Raw genomic sequence first — 19,330 nt, 5'->3', positions numbered from 1 at the left:
TGGCCGGTCGGGTAGCGTGCTCGGATAAGGGTCTAATATGGACCTAGGGGGGACCCTCACACCATTTTTTCGGCATAGGGAGTCCGCTCTAAGTCCATACCAGGTGACGGGGCCAGCAACGCTTCCTTAGCTGGTCCCGGCTACCTGGAGCCGCGCTCAAAATGAGCGGACTTTCCTCCATGTGTGTGAGCAAGTCCGTTCATTTCAAAAGTATGGCGGATAGTCCGCCGTACCTAGTCCGTCGCAAAAGTACCGTGTGTGGGCAGGTAGCTTGATCGGAAAGTCCGGCGGACAGTCCACCAGACTAAGTCCGCCGGATAGTCTGATACGTGTGTACGCGGCATTGGTCTTCATATAACATTTTAGGCCTCTTGCGCAGGGGTGCTCCATCTGTCTGTTGAAAAACGATATCGTCCATTTACATTTAGGTCCATTTTTATAAATCAAACAAGACTGCATTTTTGTCCTTTTAAAAAACGAAAAAGGGATGTAAATGGATGAAAAAACTGATGTAAGCAGAATCCATTTTTTTTAAAACATTTTTTTAGTAAAAACGTGATGACACCCATGTGAAAGAAACCTTAAGAGCCCATTCACACAGGGGCAACTCCTGATCCGACTTCAGGTCGCCCCAAGTCGCCTCAGGTCGCCTCAGGTCGGACAACATTTAAAAAGCAATGTAAGTGAATGAGAGCCGTCTTAATGCACACTACTGAAGTCGCTCCGACTTCAGAAAAGGTTCCTGTACTACTTCTATCCGACTTGTAGGCGACCGGTACCCATTGATTTCAATGGAGATCGCCTCCAAGTCGGATCTCTGTCTATACGGAGGCGACTTTGACAGAATTATTAGCTCTGAAGGGGGAACTCCACGGCAAATTTCTGAAAAAAATTTGGCGTGGGTTCCCCTTCCGAGAGCATACCAGGCCCTTAGGTCTGGTATGGATTCCAAGGGGAACCCCCTACGCCGAAAAAACGGCGTGGGGGTCCCCCCCAGATCCACACCAGACCCTTATCCGAGCACGCTACCCGGCCGGCCAGGAAAGGGGGTGGGGACGAGCGGGCGCCCCCCCCCCCTCCTGAGCCGTACCAGGCCGCGTGCCCTCAACATGGGGGGGTGCCTTGGGGGAGGGGGGGCGTGCGGCCCCCCCACCCCAAAGCACCTTGTCCCCATGTCGATGAGGACAAGGGCCTCTTCCCGACAACCCTGGCCATTGGTTGTCGGGGTCTGCGGGCGGGGGGCTTATCGGAATCCGGGAGCCCCCTTTAATAAGGGGGCCCCCGGATACCGGCCCCCCACCCTATGTGAATGAGTATGGGGTACAATGTACCCCTACCCATTCACCTGTGGAAAAAAAGTACAAAAAAAAAAATACAACACAGGGAAAAAATATTTTATTGCACAGCTCCGGGGGTCTTCCGTCTTCGGGGGTCTTCTCGCCGGACTCCTCCGCTATCTTCTTGTAGCTCTTTTGCTAGCGGAGGAGTCCGGCTTTCTTCCTCCCCGCCGCCGGCCTCTTCTCCCGACTTCGGGGGTCTTGTCCCCCTCTTCGGTTCTTCTGCCGGGCCACCGCGCCTTCTTATAGCTCTTTTGCAGGCGGTGGCCTGGTCTTCTGTCGCCGCCGCCGCCTTCCGTTCTTCTTCTTCTTCTTCTTCTTCTTCTTCTCCAGGAGATGTTGACACGACGCTCTCTCCGGCCACAATGCCAGGGACGCGCTCCGCTGTCACTTATATAGGGACAATGGGGCGGTGTCACATGGGTTGATGTCACATGGGTTGGTCACATGGGTTGATGTCACATGGTAAGGGGGCGGGGTCACCATGTGACATCAACCCATGTGACCAACCCATGTGACATAAACCCATGTGACACCGGCCGGGTAGCGTGCTCGGATAAGGGTCTGGTGTGGATCTGGGGGGGACCCCCACGCCGTTTTTTCGGCGTAGGGGGTTCCCCTTGGAATCCATACCAGACCTAAGGGCCTGGTATGCTCTCGCCAAATTTTTTTCAGAAATTTGCCGTGGAGTTCCCCCTTGAGCTCATTCTCTGCTTGGCCTCGGCAAAAGTCGCCTGGCCTGGGGCGACTTGTAAGTCGTCCCAAGTCGGGCTTGAAGTCATCACAAGTCGTTTTGAAGTCGTCCCAAGTCGCGCTGTGATCTTAACTCAAGTCGTGTCCAAGTTGCCTGACTCAAGTCGCCTACAAGTCGTGTTGCCCCTGTGTGAATGGGCTCTAAACTGGCAATACACTAGTAGTATTTGTTTAGATAATTATTTTGTTTTAAGAACGTTTGTTTAATTTTCTAATTATTAGTGTGGTTCGCTTTTGACTTTAGTAATGGGAAAATTAGAAGGAGCAGGATAGAAAAGTTTTCTTGAAAAAACATATTTCCAACAGTGCTTTTCATTCAGGAAAGCCCATTTATTCCAAAATTAAATGTTAGGCCGCGTACACACGGGCGGACTGTCTGGCCAACTAAGTCCGTCAGACAATCCGACAGACAGTCCGTCCTACTTTTGAATGAACGGACTTGACCACACACGATGAACAGACAGTCCGCTGAAAGCTTGCGCGATGACGTGTACAGCACGTACGACGGGACTAGAAATACGACGTCCAATACACTGCAATGCAACCTTCGGCCGTGTAAATCCTTTCTGAGCATGCGCCATACTTAGTCCGTCCAACTTGCCTACTCACGAGCGGACTGTCCGCTGAAACCAAAGTTGGACAGACAATATTATGGAAATTCCGAAAGACTTAGTCCGCCAGACTGTCCGCTGAAAAAGTCCGCTGAAGCCCACACACGAGCGGACTGTCCGCTGAAACACGTTTCAGCGGACCAAGTCCGTCAGACAGTCCGCCCGTGTGTACGCGGCCTTATAAGCAAACAAAAATTTGATGAACTTTTGAATGGCATTCACCAAGTCAAGAATGTTCATACAAACATCCATACAAACATTCATTCAAAAATCTATTAGTGTAGGGCCAGCTTTAGCCTACCCCTCAATCTTTCTCCACTCTGATTCACTTTGCTTGTTCTGATCAATCCCTGGAGGAATAAAAAGGACTCCCCTGCCTCTCACATATGACTGGAATATCGTTAGGAGTTTTCCACAACCCAACCTCTATGTCTCCAGCATCCTGAGCCTGAGTTTAGAACATTGTAAAATTGTATGTATTGTCTGGCAAGGTCTGCCAACTTCTGCCCCGCAGCCAGGTACACATTCACTCTTTCTTCAAGGACCAGTCTAGGAGATGTTGTTATTGTGGTTTTTAATTTTCGAGAAATTGGATAGGGATGAGGGAAGTGGTGGGATACTCCAAAGATAAGAACTATGTAAAACTTCAGGACTTGGTATTCCTTTCTGAGCAGAGAAGGCAAGGGATTCTCAAACAATGTCATGGGGGGCTGTGCACTGCTCTGGGGGACATGTCCCAAAAAAAACAACAACTGATCACATCTTTTTTATTTGTCAGGGAGAAGATATTTTAATAATGCTTTAAGTTCAACATAATAAATGCACAATTCTCTTAAATAACATGGGGGGAGGAGGGTGCCCTTAATCTTCCTGGAAAGTAAACATTGGCATGATGTATACAACCTACTGCAGCAAAAGATATTTACAAAGAACAAAAATGCTATTTAAAGCAGACGTTTACATAAAAATTGAACCTCCGCTTTTCGGAACCCTGGCTAAGATAGGTATTTGCACCCACTTCCAGGCATAGACTCCCATGAGAGTCCATGCCTCTTCTTGTCCCACTGCGCTGTCTGCTGGGACAGACACGGGTCCCAGAGACAGCAGGGACCATTTGGATTGTACTGCGCGACCCGCCCATGCGCAGTAGGGAACCAAGAAGTGAAACCACAAGGCTTAATTTCCAGATTTCTTTACCGAAGATGGCGGCAGCAGCATCCGAGGAGCCAGGTACTGTTCAGTCTCGGGTGCCGACGTTGCTGGACCCTGGGACAGGTGAGTGTCCTTATTTTAAAAGTCAGCAGCTGCAGCATTTGTAGCTGCTGACTTAAAAAAAAAAAATTTTTGCGTGACTCCCGCTTTAAGTTGCCAGCAAATGATGGCTCCCAGCTGCTTGCTTCCATTTGTAAACAAAGTGGCTAAGGATTCCCTTCATCTATACTTTTATCCTAGGTGAGGGTCGGATATAGATGGGGGAGTGGGGGACCCATATACATAAAAAGAAAAAGGCATGAGACTCCCTGTACATGTGTATAAAGTATAGGGTCTTATGTATTTATTGAAAGCATATTAGTACTTTTACATGTGAATTGCCCATATTAACATTATACTAGCACTTTGCAATATAGTGTACTTGAATGTCATATATGAATTTTAATTTAAAAGAAATTATAAAAGAATGAGTTTGTGTTTACATAGAGAATAATAAAGATCTGGACAATTTTTATTCCTTGCAGAAATCATGACTAAAAAAATTTATAAATTATAAGTAATTTTTGTTCATAAAATATTATTTAATGAAAAGAATAACACAGTTCTTAGATTCATCAAACCTTGAGAAATATCCTGACATAGTAAGGAAACCCATACATAGTAGAGATTGTCCAGTATTCAAATCCTCAGAAATGTTGAAGTGAATAAATGAAAAAAAATACTGAAGATTCCCCTCTTGACAGCTGGTGTCATCAAAATGTAAGCTGATAGTTCTGAATTTTGGCGATTTCCCTGTCATCAGTTTCCACATATTGGATAAAAGAATGTATTTGGTGCCTGAATTGTGTTTGTCATCACCGCGTTTTTCTATATTCCTTTTTTTTTATAGACATCTGGAACACGGGGAAATTAAATGATTTTTGGTCTATGTTTTTTTTTTTTTTGTTAATGGTTTGATAACTGTTGTTTTATATCTTTTTATTCACTCATTTTACTATTTAAATACAATCATTTGTCCAGTAAACATTAAATACAGGGTTCATTGGTGGCACAGTGCATTTTGGAGGTTTCTAAAGAGAGAATACAGTGGAAAGTGTTGTTATTCAGACCTGCTTTCTCTAATGCCGCGTACACACGATCAGACTATCCGGCGGACAAACTGCCGTAAAGTCCGCCGGACTGTCCGAACGAGCGTACCTGCCCACACACGTGACTTTTCCGGCGTACTTTTGAAATGAAGGACTTGCCCACACACACGGAGGAAAGTCCGTTCATTTTGAGCGTGGCTCCAGGTAGCCAGGACCAGCGAATGAAGCGTCGCTAACCCCATGATGATCCACCCCTTTAACATTCGCTTGCTCAGCGGGGATCGCTCTGTTGATCCCTGCAGTGTGCAGGGACTGCCCTGTCAGCTCCCCGCTCTCCTTTATGGGGGATCGGATGAACATGGACCGTCTGTCCATGTTCATCCGATCCGCTCTGCAGATGGATAGAAAAATAGGATTTTCCTCCGACTGCAGAATTGGACCATAGCGGAGACGGACGATATCGAGTGTCTGCGGATGTTCCCATAGGGATGCATGTATGTCCGTATTTCATCCGAAAACGGATGGATGAAATACCGACTTACGGTCCGCACGTGTGAAAAAGGGGCCTTATTGGAAGTACCAAATAATAGTACTAGCCTACTCAAAAAAATTACTTTGCTGTGAGAGGCCAAGAGAAGTCAGATTATACACATTGCCGAATGAGTTAGGACACCCCATATACTTCCTAGTAATAATAGAGGTTTACCTTAGTAAGTTTACAGACGGTACCAACAAATATTGTTATTGGAAAGCCTACCAGACTTTAAAGCAAAATGGATTGCGACATGCGTGGTGACGTCACACCGACATTACGAGGAATTTGGGTCAGTTCCCAGTGTAGCCGATGACATTTTGGACAAAGTGTCATGCTTGTGTAAATTTTGTTTTTGCCTCAGAACAGTAGATGGGGTTCTGAGGGTTAATTATGTAGGTTAACTTTGACATCAGTTTGGCTGGGCCATGTTAGAAGTTCTGCTTGGTCATGTGTACAGTGAGGTGCACATGACAAGCCAGAACCAGGCCTGGTTGGACGGTTTGGGTATCAGCCTTCTCGGAGCCAATCAGTGGGTGTGCCGGGCCCTGCTGAGGAGTCTGGGGAGGGGTACTTAAGAGGCTGAAGTCACGTATTGAGGGGCACCACAGCTCGTGAAAATGACCGGGGGAGGACTCTTCGGAAGAGGGCCAACAAGCTGGCATCCTGAGAAGTGCCTGATTACTGAGCTGGGAAGGACATTGTGGAATCCACACTTTTTCCAGTACTATCAAGGAGACAGAGAACGTTCCAGGTACTGAGGAAAAAGGTTCCTGTTCACTTTCAGTAACAACTTGTTCAAGGTCAGAGATTTTACAAGTTCTGAATCAAAGTGCTGACTGCCATAATCTCTAGCTAGAGATTTGTTCAGCCTTGAAGCGCCCAGTAGCTACTCTCTGGGTGGTACTAGAGACTTTGTTATGTCTGCAGTTCAAGGTGCCTGAGTTCTTCACCCTTGCCCTCTGTTCCTATCTGAGAGTGTGTTGTTGGATGTTACCCCTGCAAAATAAAACCTTTCAAAAGGACTTTATTGGTGTCAGCGTCCAAGTTGTTGAGTATCAACTCTGGGAACCCCTAGACATGGAAGAACAAGCCAAGCGGAGGTAACCGGTAAGCCCATAAAGTTAAAGCTGCCCTACAAAGGGTTATGGCCACTACACCAGGAACTATTACCTTTGTTTACATGCTGGATTTTATCTGCTATACTGTGAGTTGCTAGCACTATTCTGTCTTAATAAACGTGTTTACAGTTTCACATTATGTGGGTGTTTTCCATTTATCCCCATGTTTATCATGATGGAATGATCCTTATTACTAGCCATGATACCAACTTTACTATCATAAGAGTGGAGAAGTATTGAATTTCCGATTTTGGTGTATAGTGTACTGTATATACAGCGCTTATGATGCTTATAACTTGTCCATTGTTTCTGGTAAGGAGGTAATCCATTTATTTTTCGGTGGAGGTACACCTGGGTGATCGATTCACTAATTTGTCACGTTCACTTATCCTGGATGCATATCACGGAAGTTTACAATCAATGGAATTTGCACTTTGTTTTGTCACCCAGGATAACAATATGAACTGTTCTTCCATACAAACTATAATTTTTTTGTCACATTTAATTTTTTTCATGATTTATTGTTCAACGCATTGTGCGGCGACTTATATAGGGACAATGGGCGGGGTCACCGGGCGATGTCCCTGCCCCTTATGATGTCACAGTCCCAGCATCCTCTGGGACTGTCACATCATAAGGGGCGGGGACATCACCCGGTGACCCCGCCCATTGTCCCTATATAAGTCGCCGCACAACGCGCCCCTGTCATTATGGCCAGAGAGAGCGTTGAGTCAACATCTCAAGGAAGAAGAAGAGAAGAAGAGAAGGCAGCGGCGACGACAGAAGACCGGGCCACCGCTAGTAAAAGACCTGGAACAAGGAACGGAGGCCCGACAAGAAGAACCGAAGAGGGAGACAAGACCCCTGAATTCGGAAGAAGAGGCAGCGGCGACAGAAGACCGGGCCACCGCTAGTAAAAGAGCTATAGGAAGAAAGCGGAGGCCCGGCAAGAAGAACCAAAGAGGGGGACAAGACCCCCGAAGAGGGGGACAAGACCCCCGAAGTCGGAAGAAGACCCCCGGGCGGCGGTGGCGAAGAAGAAGAAAGCCGGGCTCCTCCGCTAGTAAAAGAGCTAGCAGAAGATAGCGGAGGAGTCAGGTGAGAAGACCCCCCCAAGACGGAAGAAGACCCCCGGAGACATGCAATAAATTATTTTAAAACCTTGTGTTGTGTTTTATTTACATTTTTTTCACCAGGTGAATGGGTCAGGGTACATTGTACCCCATACTCATTCACATAGGGTGGGGGGCCGGAAGAGGCCTTTGTCCTCATCAACATGGGGACAAAGTGCTTTGGGGTGGGGGGGCCACACGGAACCCCTTCCCCAAAGCACCCCCCTATGTTGAGGGCATGCGGCCTGGTACGGCTCAGGAGGGGAGCGCTCGCTCGTCCCCACCCCCTTTCCTGACTGGCCGGGCTGCGTGCTCGGATAAGGGTCTGATATGGACTTGGGGGGGACCAACACGTTTTTTCGGTGTAGGGCTTCCCCTTTAAGTCCATACCAGGTGATGGGGCCAGCGAGGTGTCAATCTTCGCTAGTCCCGTCTACCTGGAGCCGCGTTCAAAATTAACGGACTTTCCTCCATGTGTGGGCAAGTCTGTCCATTTCGAAAGTTCGGCCATAGTCCGGCAGTTTATCCGCCGCACCGAGTCCACTGGAAAATGTCTGGTCATGTGTGGGCAGGTCCGCTCGTTTGGAAAGTCCGGCGGACCTCCGCTTCAAAGTCCGGCGGATAGTTGGATCGTGTGTACGTGGCATAACAGGTTTTCTTCTAAGATTGCCTTGTATTTGGTTCCATCCATCTTCCCATCAATGCTGAACAGCTTCCCTGTCCCTGCTGAGGAAAAGCATCCCCACAACATCATGCTGCCACCACCATTTTTAATGGTGGGGATGGTATATTCAGGGTGATCGGCAGTGTTTGTTTTTCACCACACAACGCTTTGCTTTTGGGCCAAAAAGTTAGATTTTGGCCTCATATGACCAGAGCACCTTCTTCCACATGCTATGACCCCCACATGGCTTCTTGCAAACTGCAATATAAACTTCTTATGGCTTTCTTCTTGCTACTCCTCCATAAAGGCCAGATTTGTGGACTGCATGACTAATAGTTGTCCTGTGGACAGATTCTCCTACCTGAGTTGTGGATCTCTGCAGCTCCTCCAGAGCTACCATGGGCCCCTTGGCTGCTTCTCAGATTAATGCTCTCCTTGCCCGGCCTGTGAGTTTAGGTGGATGGCCATATCTTGGTAGGTTTGCAGTTGTGCCATACTCTTTCCATTTTCAGATGATGGATTGAACAGTGAGATGTTCAAAGCTTGGATTTTTTTTTTTTACAACCTAACCCTGCTTTAAACTTCTCCACAACTTTATCTCTGACCTGTCATGATGCTGTTTGTTCACAAAGATTCTCTAGCAAACCTCTGAGGGCTTCACAGAACAGCTGTATTTATACTGAGGTTAAATTACACACAGGTGGTCTCTATTTACTGATTAGGTGACTTCTGAAGGCAATTGGTTCCACTAGATTTTAGTTGGGGGCATCAGAGTAAAAGGGGATGAATACAAATACACCCCACACTTTTCAGATATTTATTTGCAAAAAATTTGAAAACCGTTTATTATTTTCCTTCCACTTTGCAGTCATGTGCCAGTTTATGTTGGTCTATCACTTAAAATCTCAATAAAATACATTTACGTTTTTAGGTGTAACATAACAAAATGTGGAAGATTTCAAAGGGTGTGAATACTTTTTCAAGGCACTGTATATACAGAAAGGAATGGTGACAACAGGTGGTAATTCATAGGCAAATGTGCCTAGTTGTATGATTAGGTATTCAAGTGGACTTTCCACCCCCTTTCATTAAAAATCACAGCAACATGCAGCTCTGCATGCTTAATATGACATCTTATATTCAGTAGTTAAACAAAAATGTATTACTTTTACTCACAATTTCTGTAAGGCACTGGTTATATAACCCAGGCAGACCTACAGGTCCAGGAAGTAAAGGGATATTTATCTACCCTCAGTAAAAATGGCCACTGTGAGAGAATGGGAGGAAACTAAAAATAAGATATACAAAGAATAAAAAGCCTGCAATTATCTATAAGTATCTGTTTGTAGATTGCCATTTCTAAGGTACCTTTGTTGTATTTTTTATGATAAGAGTGAAGTTTCTCTTTTATTATAATGTAATCTTTCTCCTTTTTCATATACACACACAGTAATAAAGTAATCACTCTAGCTTGCGTTTTCGAAGAAGAAATGACCTTGATAGTTCAAATGTGCTGGTTTACAGCAGAGTAAGTCCAACAAGATGTATGTCAGGACATGGACTTATCTCTTTGTTTTACAATTTACAGTTTTACTGAGCACTGGGGGTACAGCTACCCTGTTTCCCCTAAAATAAGACCTAGCGTGATTGTCGGTGTTGGCTGCAATATAAGCCCTACCACCAAAATAAGCCCTACTCTGTTTCCTCAAAAATAAGCCCTACCCTGAAAAGAAGACCTACAAGGACTTTAACTAGGGCTTATTTGGGGGGTAGGGCTTTTATTGCAGCTATCACCGACAATCACACTAGGTCTTATTTTAGGGGAAACAGGGTATCACTAAACTTCCGCTGCCCAGACTTTGGACCTTCGGGTGTAAGATACAGCAGCTTTAGAGTCCTGTACAGTTGCTCTGCCCACCTCTCCTCTGTTACTCGGTTATGGAATGCATTGTATGTGAACCCATTCACAAAATACAAAGCCTTCTGTGAATGGACAGCAGAAGGGAGGGACAGGCAGTCACACATCAGCTGCCTCTCTATTGTCAGAGTGCAGGGAGTATAGTGATAGCTGCACCCCCCAGCCTGTGTCAGCACCCCTCAGGGTTGGAAGTCAAATTACACTGGGCCGACACCAGAAGGATAACATTTTCTCTTGCCAGTGTTACCTGTACCAGCACCAACTACATTTTGTAATTTTGAGGGAAATAGAGCAGAATACTGATTTTCCTCCACCAGTTCTTTTACTCATACCCTACACTTTACTTGCTTCAGCCAGAAGGCAAGAAGGGAAGCTGTTGTATACTTGTACTCCTGTGGCCCAGGGTTCTGTTACGCAGCAGGCGCTAGTGTAAGGATCCTGCTGCTTAGATATGTAGAACATACAACACTCATCAACCCCTACCTGAAACCAGCTACCATCCTACCACCACCTCCTCTCCTGATCTGGCTGCTCCTTATTGCCTTTTTTCCTTACCCTGAAGTTTGACATGAAGGTTTACACTTCATTCCCCATTCTCATTCACTGTGGGAGAACATTCCTATTCACTTCACAATACTGTATTTATTGGCGTATAACACGCACCCTGAATTCTGATCCCTCTCCTGACACATACACTGAATAGCCCAGCCATAAAATGGAATATTGCACAGGGGATTAATAATGGCTCGCCTACATATACTTCAATAGATAGTGACTGTACCTACCTAAATTAATTGTTCAAAAAGTACACGTGACCATTGGTGAATGGGCGGGTAATATTATGAAAAAAACTTGTCTACATACAGTCACTCCTCACTATGCTTAGGTATGAGTAGGCTAGGAATTGAATAGAAGGTAGTGGCCTCAGAGCAGTTAAGTGGTAGCAAGTGAAGAGTTAACATAACTTCTCTGCAGAGCACAGTATATGCAGCCTAGGAGTGCAAACATAGATTAGACTGGCAGAGGCAGGAAGTAAATCAACAGACTTCATTGTGGGACACAGCACATCGTATACACACACATACAAATCCATACACACACACATACATACAAATCCATACACACACAAACATACAAATCCATACACACACACACACAGACACATACAAATCCATACACACACACACACACACACACACACACACACACACACACACACATACAAATCCATACACACACACACACACAAATCCATACACACACACACAGACACATACAAATCCATACACACACACACACACACACACACATACATACATAAAAATCCACACACACACACACACACATACATACATACAAATCCATACACACACACACATACATACATACATAAAAATCCATACACACACACACACACACATACATACATACAAATCCATACACACACACACACACACACACACAGACACATACAAATCCATACACACACACACACAAATCCATACACACACACACAGACACATACAAATCCATACACACACACACACACACATACATACATACAAATCCATACACACACACACACACACATACATACAAATCCATACACACACACACTAGGGTTGCCACTTTTTCTTCAAGCCAAACCCGAACACTTGGTGCACAGAATAAAAATCTTTTTTAGCATTCACTATAGGATTGCCAGAGACCGCAGACACCTTTTGGGCACTACAAAGAGAATAGCACTCTCCTGTCAATCCCTGTACCAAGCTACATTCTTGTCTGAATGTTGTGTCCGGGTTTCAGGTGGACTGAAACCCGGACACATGATTCAAAACCCGAACTGTCCGGGTGAATCCTGGACAAGTGGCAACCCTAACACACACACACACACACACACATACATACACACATACATAAATACAAATCTATACACACACACACATACATACAGCACAGTAAACTGACCTGCTGAACTGTGTAGACCGCTCGCCCCTGGCATTCTCTGCTACACATGGGGAGGGGCGGATTTCTTTCTTTAGTGAATGCAGCCAGTAGGAGCCAGGAGGAGAGATCAGTGAGTGAAATCACAGGGCAGCTCTAAAGGGCTCTGCAATCACTTGTGCTGCTGAAGGGACTGGACTGGAGCCTCCAGTCTGGAGGTGTTATAGGAAGCACAGCCCAATGTGCTCTAGACTGGCTACCATGTGACCCCCCTCCCTCCCTTCTTCTCACATGTAAACTCTGCCTCCAGGGAACCTGTCTAGCCTTTGTCCCAGCCCCACTCTTACCTAAAATTTGTAACTTGTAGCTAGCAGTAGGGGGGCGGAGCTGGGAGAGAGAGAGACACTCAAATCAGAGGATGTGGGGCCCCACCCATCCCAGACATCAGTGCTTAGATTTGACAGGTCCACTCTCACTACAGTCCATGCCCGTGCTTGCCCACCAATCACTGGATGGTTACACTGGGGGCGTGAGAAATAGGAGAACCTGGGCTTTTTGGGGACGCTGGGCAGGTGGGGCCCCCGAGGTATGTGGGGCCCCCGGCAAGGGCCCAGCGCGCCCAATACGAAAAGACGGCTCTGGACCACTGTTCTGTCTATCATAGGAGATTCTCACGGTATGTAATCTGTCAGTGCTGGTCCCACCCCATTCCATGTCCTTCTAGGTTGCAGATGGGCATCGATCAAGCTGCATTGGTGGCAATGGTGAAGCTGCTACATTGATGGCAATGATGAGGCTGCTGCATTGAAGGCAATGGTGAGGCTGCTGCATTGACGGCAATGGTGAGGCTGCTGCATTGATGGCAATGGTGAGGCTGCTGCATTGATGGCAATGGTGAGGCTGCTGCATTGACAGCAATGGGGAGGCTGCTGCATTGATGGCAATGGTGAGGCTGCTGCATTGATGGCAATGTTGAGGCTGCTGCATTGACGGCAATGGTGAGGCTGCTGCATTGACAGCAATGGTGAGGCTGCTGCATTGATGGCAATGGTGAGGCTGCTGCGTTGATGGCAATGTTGAGGCTGCTGCATTGATGGCAATGGTGAGGCTGCTGCATTGATGGCAATGGTGAAGCTGCTGCATTGATGGCAATGATGAGGCTGCTGCATTGATGGCAAAGGTGAGGCTGCTGCATTGACGGCAATGATCAGGCTGCTGCATTAATGGCACTTGTGAGGCTGTATTGTGTGGACTGATGAGGCTGCATTGATGGCACTTGTGAGGCTGCAGATAGGCATTGATCAGACTGCATTGATGGCAATGGTGAGGCTGCAGATGGTCACTGACCCTTATTTTGCTTCAAAGTTCTTTATTTAAAACTTACATTTTTTTCCAGAAACGTCCCTCTTAAAATGAATGTGCGTGTTATACACTGATAAATACGGAAATTCAGACAGGATGGTGTTACTAAAGTTTCATTACTTTAATAAAATTGCATAAAAGTAATAGTTCATTATCACCTCCACATTACAGTTCTCCAAAAGTTACAGTGAGGGAAAAAAGTATTTGATCCCCTGCTGATTTTGTACATATGCCCGCTGACAAAGAAATGATCAGTCTATAATTTTAATGGTAGGTTTATGTTTACAGTGAGAGACAGAATAACAACAAAAAAATCCAGAAAAAGGCATTTAAAAAAAGTTATAAATTGATTTGCATTTTAATGAGTGAAATAAGTATTTGATCCCTTATCAATCAGCAAGATTTCTGGCTCCCAGGTGTCTTCTATACATACAGGTAATGAGCTGAGATTAGAAGCAATTCCTTAAAGGGAGTGCTCCTAATCTCAGCTTGTTGTATAAAAGACGGGTCCAAGGATGATCTGTGAATGACAAACAAAGACTTTGGGGGGCACATCCTACAAAAATGGCATTTAAATCCTGCAAGGCTATTTAAAGCACCTGAACATAGTAAGCAAAAATATGGGGATTTGGTCACACCATATGGCCATGTAGTGCTTAAGCCCAATACTGCATCAAAGTACCCCATTATCAGTGGTGTGACCAAATCCCCATATGTTGCTTAATATGTTCAGGTGCTATGAATAGCTTTGCACAATTTAAATGTCATTTTTGTATGTGTGCGCTGTAATCTTTTGTTCTGATTGAATTAGAAGCCCCATCTGCCACTACTGCAGATGGACTTGAAGTTCTCGTGTGGGGCTCATCCCACTTGTAGTCTATTAATAATTGACACTTGCTCCAGGTTTCCATCTGAAAGCCTGCATCTTGGTACAGAAATAGAGTTGGAGAAAGAGTCTGCAGGAGCCTGGCATTGCACCCACCATCCACCGATTGGGAATGCCATGCTTTGTGGGCTGATTTGCAAAAAAACAAATAAATGCGCTTTCTTTCTGTAAAAAATATATATATATATATTTATGATTATTATTATTATTTTTTTGTAATAGGCAGACCTAGCTTTTAAAATTAAAAATACTGCATTTGGACACTAGATAAACAATATGTATGATAAGAATTGCCTTTATCCTAATGCCACGTACACACGAGCGGACTGTATGGCGTACTTAGTCCGTCGAAACACATTTCAGCGGACAATCCGCTCGTGTGTGGGCTTCAGCTGACTTTTTCAGCGTGCAGTCCGGCGTACTAATAATTTGGGATTTTTCGAAATTCTGTCTGTCGTACTTTGGTTTAAGCGGACAATCCGCTCGTCAGTATGCTAGTTCGACAGACTAAGAATGGCGCATGCCCTGAAAGGATTTACACGGCGGAAGGGTGCTTTGCTGTGTCTTGGACTTCCTATTTCTAGTCCCGTCGTACATGCTGTACACGTCATCGCGCAAGCTTTCGACGGACTGTTTGTGCATCCGTGTGTGGTCAAGTCCGTTCAGTCGAAAGTACGACGGACTGTCCGTCGGATTGTATGACGAACTAAGTACGCCATACAGTCCGCTCGTGTGTACGCGGCATTAGTGTCATCTAGTGGCCAAATAAAGTATTTTCTGTTTTAAAGTCTGTTTAACGGCTTGCTGACACGCCGCAGTGCGCACGCCCTGTACGCACACCTATGATTCTAACACAGACTGCAAGCAGGCATGCACGTTTTTTTTTTTCTATTGCAGGAGAGATGTTTCATGTCTCTTCTTCAATAAACAGCCTACCTGCTCACAACTGAAAAAAAAAAAAAGACGTTAATTCTCCTTTAAAACATCTAACCAGCACAGAACATAGCCTAACAACTTTTTTTTTGCCCCATTCTCACAGAAAAAATGTAAATGAACTCTCATTGGATAAACAGCTATACAATTTTATTTATAAATAGACCCCCCAATGTGGAAAAGGTGAAAGACCCCTTCTCCAATACATGCCCTTTTTAGATACTCTAGTTCAGGGGTGCCCAACCAGTGGCCCGCAGGGCCCTCTGATGTGGCCTGTGACCTCCTGCTCTGGGATGGCTGGTTGGCAAGCCCAGATTGCGGGTTCCCAATCTGGCATCTCAGAGCAGCAGTGTTGTGAATGAAGCCAATGGTAGAGGAAGCCAGCAGTTGCGTAGCAGAGCCACATAAGGTGATGCTTCCTGTATAGCGCCACCTTCTGTCACAGGCGGAGTGATGCCAAATGCACTCTGCCTGGAACATCAAAAGCTTATGTGTTCTGTAGTGGTTAACAGGCTTCTTTCAAACTGCACTGAGCCATAGACCTCTGTTATTACCTACGGGTTTGATGAGCTTTCACAAAGTGCACAACACCTGCAGGATATAATAGAATTCTATGGCAAAGTGCAGCTAACCCACAGGAAAGCCAGAGGTGCACTGCTCTGGGTAGACCACAGCACATCAGTGTGAAAGCAGCCTTAGGCCCCTTTCACATGATCGGTCCAACCCAATCAGACCTTCTATTCACCTCTAAGGAGCGGCAAATGTAAAAAGACTTGTGTCCGTTTACACCTGCATACCTTTAATCCGATCCCTTCCATCTGGGAGGATCAAAGGGCCCATAGAGTAGAATGGGCTGTGTCCGTGTCCGCTCTGCATATGTGGAGTGTACACAAACCTGTTGTCCGCACACTCCGCTCATTGTGGCCGGCGACTGGTTACCAAGTCACTTAAGTGGCCCTTGCTCTTCAAAAGGTTGGGCACCCCTGTTTTAGTTAGTACATGGCTCCTTTTAGTGGCAAGCAAATTGGCTTTTCAGCTACTGTATGTTCCACAGTGGCCCCAGGCTACCATGAGATTTTCCCACCAGGTTTCAAGGCAGAAAGTTCTCCATCCAAATACATTAAAACAGAGAAGACCATTTAAAATTTTGCTTACAAAATACATTTATACACATTCACAAATCAGTCTTTTTCTGCATCTGTATGACATGCAGTATTATGTAGGAAATGCTGACAGATCTGAGAAATCAGCCTTCAGTGGACCATGCATTATTGAAATATGCCAAGCAGTAAGAACTATAAAGTGCTGTTTTCAGATATTTGTGTTATAGCGATAGTAATGAATTGTACCGCACTCTGCAAGGCTGAAATATCACGCTGTAAACACCTGCAGGCTGTTTTTCTTTTTAATTCAGGAAAAGTTTAATGAGAAGGTACAAAAAAAGGCACAATGTTTTCACCTATGATTGGGGGTGACTATGGCACTACATGTGTTTTTAGCGCTGGGAGTACAGTGTTGGTGATCTTCAAATCGCACGCCTTGCGTTGTGGTGCCATTCATTTATATATGTAAAGAGGAAGGCAGCTTTGATCCAGTGGTGACTGGTGCTCAATATTTTTGGGGCAAACAAACTGGAAAATGCTGCAAAATACTTAAAAAAAAAAATCAATTGCAGCCTTACTGTGCCCAGCAAATGCAGCCACTGTGCCCAGAAAATGCAGCCACTGTGCCCATAGAATACAGCCACTGTGCCCATCAAATGCAGCCACTGTGCCCAGAATATGTAGCCATTGTGCCCATCATATGCACAGCGTTGCCAATCCCTCGAAGTGAAATTTACTGGCAGAACACCAAAACGGCACCAATTTTTTACTGGCAAAAAATCATGAAATTTACTGACGGATCCACATTCTTTACGGGCACTGCAAAAAAAAGTACCTAAAATGACTGTTTTTAGTGTTATTCAATATTAATATCAATATCAATATTTGAACTATAAACACATAGCTAGTGCTATTAGCAATGTGTTTAAGTTAAACAAATGTCAAAAAACATATTTCTCAATTTCCATGAAGGTCAGCATAAAGTAACCCAGCCAGCACAGAGTTCTCCCTTACATCAGAGTCTGCAGGATGGTGATTAGAGCCACCTTCTGCAGAGTGAATACACTAAGGTGAGGGGGGATTACTAATAGAACCTTTATATCAGTGCCCCCTTACATTATTGTGGACTTTTAAGGCACAATGATTTTTCATAGATTTTAGTAGAGTATTTTTATGCTTTCAAAAAATATTTATTTAGAAAAATATATAGAAAAAATACATAAAAACATGGAATGTTTTAACACGTCTAAAATGTATACACCGTCATACATGTTGTAATATAGTACAGTCTGTAACTTCTTGCACCCGACGCGTTTCAGTGTACTAAATTGTCTCCTTCTTCAGGGGTGCTTAGCAAGAAGAACTATGTTTCTAAAATAAAACAATAGATAAATAAGTACATAGTATTGGCAATAGTGTTTAGTAATGTGCAATATTGTTAAAGTGCAGTATCAAAAAAGAACACTTACAAGTAATGCCGCGTACACACAATCGGAATTCTCGTCGGAAGCTCTGATGGTTTTCCAGGCGGAATTCTGACAGAATTCCAATCAAGCTGTCTTGCCTACACACAGTCACACCAAATTCCGATAGTTTAGAAAGCGGTGACGTACAACACGTACGAGGGGACTAGAAAAAGAAAGTTCAATAGCCAGTAGCCAATAGCTTCTGTCTCGTAGTTGAATCTGAGCATGCGTGATTTTTTTGGTGTGTTGGAATTGCATACACACGATCGGAATTACCAATAGAACGTTTTCCCGTTGGGAAAATTGAGAACATGCTATCAATTTTTGGCTGGCGGGAATTCGGGCAGCTAAGTTCCGATGGAGTATACACACGGTCGCATTTTCCGATGAAAAGCTCTCATCTGTTTTTTTCTGGCCGGAATTCCGATCGTGTGTACGCGGCATAAGTGTTCTTTTTTGATAATGCACTTTAACAATATTGAAGAAGGAGACAATTTAGTACACTGAAACACGTCGGGTGCAAGAAGCTACAGACTTTACTATATTACAACATGTATGGCCAGGACCTGTGTGGTGTCACCGCGATCATCGGGGACAGCGCCGCTCCCCGGGACTACGGAGCACATCACAGAGAGACCGCCGTCATATACAGCATCTGAAATCTTCATCACCAAAAGGCCAAGAAGACAGAAATAATTCTAATTACACAAACTGCGTGCCGCTTTCGTTGGAACGTTCTTCATTTCAAGGTCCTGAAAACAAGACGTAAGAGTGTTCCCTAAAAGCCCCTTTCTTTTTCGGGAATTACTGAGCTCCACGAGGCACATTAATATCTGGAGGGCATTATTGGGAGATGGAGATTTGACCCACTTAAAAGGAGGATATCTTTTGACGGGACCCATCGATTATTTACAAACGCCCAAATTGCTTATTTTTCTGGTAAGCACATTCATTGTACGGTGACGGGCACTTTTATGAGTTTTTGGATCGTGTTTAAATCACCGTGGTGACACCAACTCTTATTTGGATCCACACAGGAACTTTCCTTGAATGGACTTTGATTTATATTTTTTTCACTTTACACATTGTTTTGTTTTTTATGCACTTAAGGTGTTTTTTCATTGTGATAATTATTTAAGGTCAATGTCTATTCATTTTGATATTACTTTTTGACATTTTTTTCTATAGGGTTGGCGCAGTTTTTTATTTCTGCATATTTGTTTGGTGTTATATCACATCTATTGCTGCTGCCTGTTTCACATTTAGTTTATTTGCTTTCATGTTTCTT

This window comes from Lithobates pipiens, unplaced genomic scaffold (assembly GCF_037356315.1).
Source record: "Lithobates pipiens isolate NorthernLeopardFrog02 unplaced genomic scaffold, aLitPip1_a1.2 Scaffold_27, whole genome shotgun sequence".
NCBI classification, from domain to species: domain Eukaryota; kingdom Metazoa; phylum Chordata; class Amphibia; order Anura; family Ranidae; genus Lithobates; species Lithobates pipiens.
The sequence above is the reverse complement of the archived record's forward strand: the minus strand, read 5'-3'. Positions refer to the sequence as shown.